This window comes from Echinops telfairi, unplaced genomic scaffold (assembly GCF_000313985.2).
Source record: "Echinops telfairi isolate 266 unplaced genomic scaffold, ASM31398v2 ScPeMD7_7468;HRSCAF=8506_0, whole genome shotgun sequence".
In the NCBI taxonomy this organism is placed as follows: Eukaryota; Metazoa; Chordata; class Mammalia; order Afrosoricida; family Tenrecidae; genus Echinops; species Echinops telfairi.
In genome coordinates this window covers 62587412-62593619 of record NW_022111369.1, presented here as the reverse complement: position 1 = coordinate 62593619, position 6208 = coordinate 62587412, and positions in this window count along the sequence as shown.

The window sequence follows — 6208 nt, the reverse complement described above, 5'->3', positions numbered from 1 at the left end:
AGGTTTTTCCTAAGTACTGCCAGTTTAAGATATGTTGAGAGGTTCTTCCTTTTTGATTTTCCGACTCTAGATCTTTGCACATATTATAATGTTTTACTTCATCTTCTAGAGCTACCCTTTGAAACTTGCTGTTCAGTTCCTTGACTTCATCATTTCTTTCACAGGCTTTAGCTATTCAATGATTAAGAGAACGTTTCAGGTCCCTTATGACATCATTTTGATCTTTTTTTATTTCTGTCCTGTCGTTTTAATGACGTTTTGCTTTCTTCGTGAATGATGTTCTTGATGTCCTCTCACAATTCATCAGGTCTTCTGTCATTAGTGTTCAATGTGTCAAATCTGTTATTGAAATCCAGGTAGGGTAGACTCCAGACTGTATTTTGATGTTCATGGACGTGTTTTCATTTTCTCCAACTTAAACTTGAACTCTATGTGAGCAGTTGCTTGTCTGTTCCACAGTCAGTGTCTGGCCTGGTTTGCGCTGTTGATATTGAGCTTCTCTGTCATCTCTTCTCAGGGATGTAGTTCATTTGGAGAAGTCCATGTGTATAGTTGCCTTTTGTGTTGTTGAAAATAAATATTTGCAACGAACAGTTGTTGGTCTTGCAGATTCCATCATGGGATTTCCAGCTTCATTTCTATCACCATGTCCATATTTTCCAACTGCTGCTCCTTCCTTTTTGTTTTCTACTTTTGCATTCCAATCGCCAATAGTTATCAATGCATCTTTATGGCATATTGGATCAATTTTCAACTGAAGATATGTAGAAATGTTTGATTTCTTCATCACTGGCTTTGGTGGTTGGTGCATAAATTTGAATAACAGTTTATTGAATGAATTTCCATGAAAGTGGATAGATGTAATCCTATCATGGACAGCATTGTAATTCAAAACAGATCTTGGAATGTCTTTTTTGATGATGAATGCAACACCATTTCTCTTGATTGTTTAATCCTAGCAAAGTAAACTCTATGATTTCCTGATTCAAAATGTCCAATAACAATACATTTCAGCTTACTAACACTTAAAATGTTGATCTTTAAACAGCCCATTTCATTATCAATGACTTTCAGTTTTCCTTGATTCATATTTTATACATTCCAAGTTCCAGCAATGAGTTAATGAGAGGTTATTCCAGTAGCAGTTACATTTGAAAACCATTGCTCTTTTAGACCAGTTTGTCTAAGACCTAGAACCTGTTGAAATGCAGATTCTGATCCAGTAGGTCTGAAGTGGGGCCTTGGATTCTGTTTTTGAATAGGCTCCCAGGTGATGCTAAAGGTGCTGCTTCTTAGACCATATTCTTCTTCTTAGAGCTAGATTTGGCCTCCTGCTTCCCTGAAGCTATCGTGGCTAACAAGATTCAAGGAGAGAGAAACTGTCTTATGAGTAAGTGGAAATATTTTCAAAATATAAATCCCATTACATGTGGCAACAGAGTGCTTTCTAGAAGATAATGTGAGTTTACCTATTAAAAGTTAACCACATATCCCACTGGGAAAGGGGTAGTGAAATTATCTGTGTTATGCAGGGTTCTCTAGAGAAACAAAACCAGGACACTTATGAATATAGATGATAGATAGATAGATAGATAGATAGATAGATAGATAGATAGATAGATAGATTTATACAGCACAAAGGAATATAACAGCTAATTAGTCCACACAACAGTACAGAGGGCTCAACTCAACTCACTTCCATGGAACAGTTAATATTCTGGAAGTCCTTCAACTCACATGGGCTGCTGGGTTCAAGGTTAAGGAAGCAGACAGCTGAGTCTTCCCTTGGGCAATGCAGGCAGTCTGCCCACAGGCAGCAAACAGCAGGGCGGGTCATCAACAGTCAGCAGCTCAGGAGCTCAGTAAAGCAGGCCCAGAGAGGAAATCGAACTCAAGCAATGCAAGGTGACATGATCCACCAGCCCATGCACAAGAACAAATTCAAGGTGGATGACAGACCTAGAAGTAAAATCCAAAACAATCAGAACCATCAACATAGGAATTGGGACAAACCTATGAACCTTGTCTCAGGGAATACATAGGCTAACTTCAATAGGGAAGGGTAAACACACAGGAGAACCTGAACTATAAATGTGGGATATACTAAGGATAAAACATCTGCGTGTGTCAAAAGACTTCACCAAGAGAGTAACAAGAGAACCCACAGACTGGGAGAGGATTTTTAGCAATGACACAACAAAGGGCTTATTACTAAAATCTACAATATCCTCCTAGCCTGCAAAAAGAAGAAAATAGTTAACCCCCTGATTAAGTAGGGGTTAAAAAGACCTGAACAGAAGTTTAACAATGGAGGAGACACGAATGGCCAACAAACAATATGAGAAAATGCTCCTGATCATTAGCCATCAGAAAAATGCAAATTAAAACAACCATGAGATATAACCTACCACCCTTGAGGGAGTCCACATCAGAAAATCAGACAGCAACAAATGTTGGAGGGGATGTCCTGAGATAGGAACGCTTCTCTACTGCTGGTGGTCATGTATATATGGTACAGCCTCTGTGGAAAGCAATCTGATGATTTTTAAAGCAAATGAAAATTAAGCTTCCCTAAGATCCAGCTCTACTGGATCCAGCTCTACCCAGAAGAGGTAAGAATTAGACAATGACCAGTCATCTGCAATCCAATGTTTACTGCAGCACAATTCACAATCGCAATGAATTGGAAACAACATAAATTTCCATCGATAGACAAGTGGATTAGAAAACTCTGGCACATACACACAATGGAGTACTATGCATTACTAAAAAGCACTGAGGATCACATGAAACACATCGTCTCATGGGAAGAATTGGAAGAAATTATGTTAGGTGAAGTTAGCCAGTCACAAAAGGACAAGAACAACATGAGTTCCCCAAGGTAAGTATAATCAGCACAGTAGGTATAGAAGAAAACTCGCTTATCCCACACTATATGGGTTGAGGGACAGGCAGTCGGGTGGGGGACAGTCTAAACCCAAGGTTGTACATGTTATTCCAACACAAAAAAGGGAAAACTGGGAAGGTGGAGGGAGAAAAGGGGGCGAGGAGGGCAGGGAGATGAAGTCATTGGGGGAGCAGGGCACTAACCCACCCATTGGTTATGTCTCCACTGAATTGAGTGTGCATGCAGACCCTACCACAGCACACCAAACCTTGAGGGCAACATGACCACATGGAGCAACTCATGAATAGAATAGGCTACATGGCCAGCCCCAATCAGAGCCAAACTGACCCTCTCCCTAGAAGTATGTGCTACAGAGGACAACACTAAACCTACAGATTGGGCAGAGGGGCTGGCATGCCCTGCCCACATGGAAGCAAACCAAGAAGGAATGAGAGTGAGGGTCTAGACCTCATATTGGCACACCAAGCCTGGAGGACGGCATCCCTGCATGGAGCTGCTAAAGCATGGAGAGGACTGTAGGGCCAACAACAGCTCGAGACATGATGTCTCCTCACTGGAGCTTACCGAGACAGAGCACAATCCTGGGAACACACAGTAGAGCGTTAGTCCAGTCTGAACCCCCCACAGCAGGGCAAATCCTGAAGGGAACATAACAGTCAGCAACAGGAGCAAAGCAAAGCCACAAAGCCCCTGAGGAGCGAGCCCCCAAAATAAACTACAGGTTAGGAAGGGCAATTCCTGGAATTTTCCCAGGACCAGTGGGGAGATAGTCATAAAGGTCAGTGGACACTTTTCTGTCCCTCCCCCCCTAGTTATTATTATCTTTTCTCTCTCTTTTTATTCAATACTTTGTTTTCTTTTTGTTTTCTCTCTGCTATTGTTGGTTTTACCTACTGTGGTAGTTACATATTCTGGTGTCAACTTGAGACTATTAAGAGTGAAGGGGTGGAGGTTAACCTGTCAATCAGGTCACAGCTTGATGACCTCATTTGGAGGCATAACGGAGATAAATCACTCACTGGAGGCCAGATCCACACAGGCTCTCTCTGCTTCATCTCCTTATGAGACATTCCTGTTGACAAGCCACATGGAGACATACTGATGGAGCCTGAGCCCTGGAGCTGGAGGAGCCATGTGGAGACCCAGCCAGTGTTGAGATGCTTCCACCACCACTGGATTCATAAGACTTTCCACCCACTGGCCTGTGATCTTCCTGCATTTGGCATCATTGCGTGGGTTGCATGAGTCTAAAGAGAAATTCATAGACAGGTATTGGACATATGGGCTAATACTGAACTTATGGACTTGATCTGGACTGGTCTGGGATGTTTCCTTGATATACAATTATTCTTTATGTAAAGCTCTTTCTTATACATATGAGTGTCTCTGGATTTGTTTCTTTAGTCAACCCAGACTAACACACCTACTTATATAAGATAGGCATGGGAAGCAAGCTCGAGGAGAAATAAATTGGACTGACAGTTCCGGAGAGACTTAGGGAGAGGAGGAGGTATGGGAAAGGAGCGGTGAGCAAACAACGCCATAGACAGGGAAACAACTAGGAAATTAAAATCAACAACAAGGAGGACATAGAGATCCTAGGGGTGTTGGAGCAACAGCAATCTAACTGAGAGGAATTACTAAGAGGCAGAAGAAGGGTGAGCATGATGGTGGGGCAGTAGGAAAGTAAAAGGAAGCAGAGGAAAGATCTAGGAAGCAAAGCTATGGATAGAGGTATAAACATAGATGTGTACATATGTAAATACATTAATTCATAAAAATATTGGTATTGGCCTATGTATATATATTTATATGGCAATACACTGAGGTAGTGGGCGGACTCTGGGCCTCTGCTCAAGCCCTGCCCCAAGGCAAGAACACTTTGTTCTAACAGCCTGGCATTCTGTGATGCTTACCCTCCTGGCACGATCGTTGAAGGCAATATGGGTACATAAGCATATGTGATGAAGAAAGCAGAAGGTGCCTGACTATCAAAAGATAAAGTGTCTGGGGTCTTAAAGGCTTGAAGTTAAATAAGCGGCCATCTAGCAGAGAAGCAACAAGCCCACATGGAAGAAGCACACCAGCCTGTGCAATCATGAGGTGTCGACGAGACTGGGTAACAGCCATCAAAAGACCCAAAACAAACAAAAAAACATATTGTTGAGAACGAGAGGGGTCACAGCAGAGACCCCAAACCCATCTGTAGACAATGGACCATCCCCTCACAGAAGAGTCACAAGGAAGGGATGGGTCAACCAGGGCGCAATATAGCACCAATGAAACACACAATATTCCTCTGGCTCCTTGAGGCTTCCTCACGCCCCACTCTCATGAGCCCAGTCTGCCTTTCACAACAGGCTAGACTGGAGCATGTGCACAGGTACAAATAAGAGATAAGCGCTCACGATACACGGAATCCAGGAACAGAAATGGGAGTACAGTAGTGGCACCAGGAGGGTGGGCAGAAGATGGGGAGAGGAGCGGAGCAAGGGGGAATCCATGATCGACACATCACCACCACCCCTAACCCCCACAGGGGACAACAACAGATACTATGGGGGAAGGGAGACAGTGATTGGTGTAAACTATGAAAATAATAATAATTTATAATTTATCAAGGGGTCATGAGGGTGGGAGGGTGTAGGGGTGGAAAAGGACAGCTGATACCAAGGGCTCAAATAGAAAGTAAATGTTAAGAAAACAATGATGGCAACATACGTACAAATATGCTGGATAAAATTTATGTATGGATTGTTACAAGAGCTGTAATAGCCCCCAATAGAGTGATCTTTTAATAAACAACAAAAAACGTGAACCACAGTCGTCTCTCTCTAGTCTTCTTCTATAGAAAGCTAAAATACTATAAATATTTTAAAATAAATTATTAAAATAAATCTATTAAAATAAATAGAACCCGTTACTGAAAGCACACCCACATGAGAAGGGTCTGCATGGTCGGATACAACCACAAGTGGTGGAGGAAGGAAGGCATTTCCAAATGAAGAGGCCATGTCTCACTTGGTGGAAAACGCTTTCTCTCTCCGGCACGCTGCCTCTTCTCACCTCCTCATGGCTTTTAGACTCGGAAGAAGAGCTCCTGCTTTGGACTGTGGCAGCAGGCAGGCGGATGAAGGCCTGTAGAGAGACGACACCTGCGAAACTTGAGCTTCACATCAGCCACGAATGATTTCAGTGTAAGTGTTGCACTCATCATTCACAGACAGAAGGCCTCCCTGTCCCAGGTTTGCTTTGCACATGAGCCTGATGGCGCCGCACACGTACGAAGAGGGTATGAAA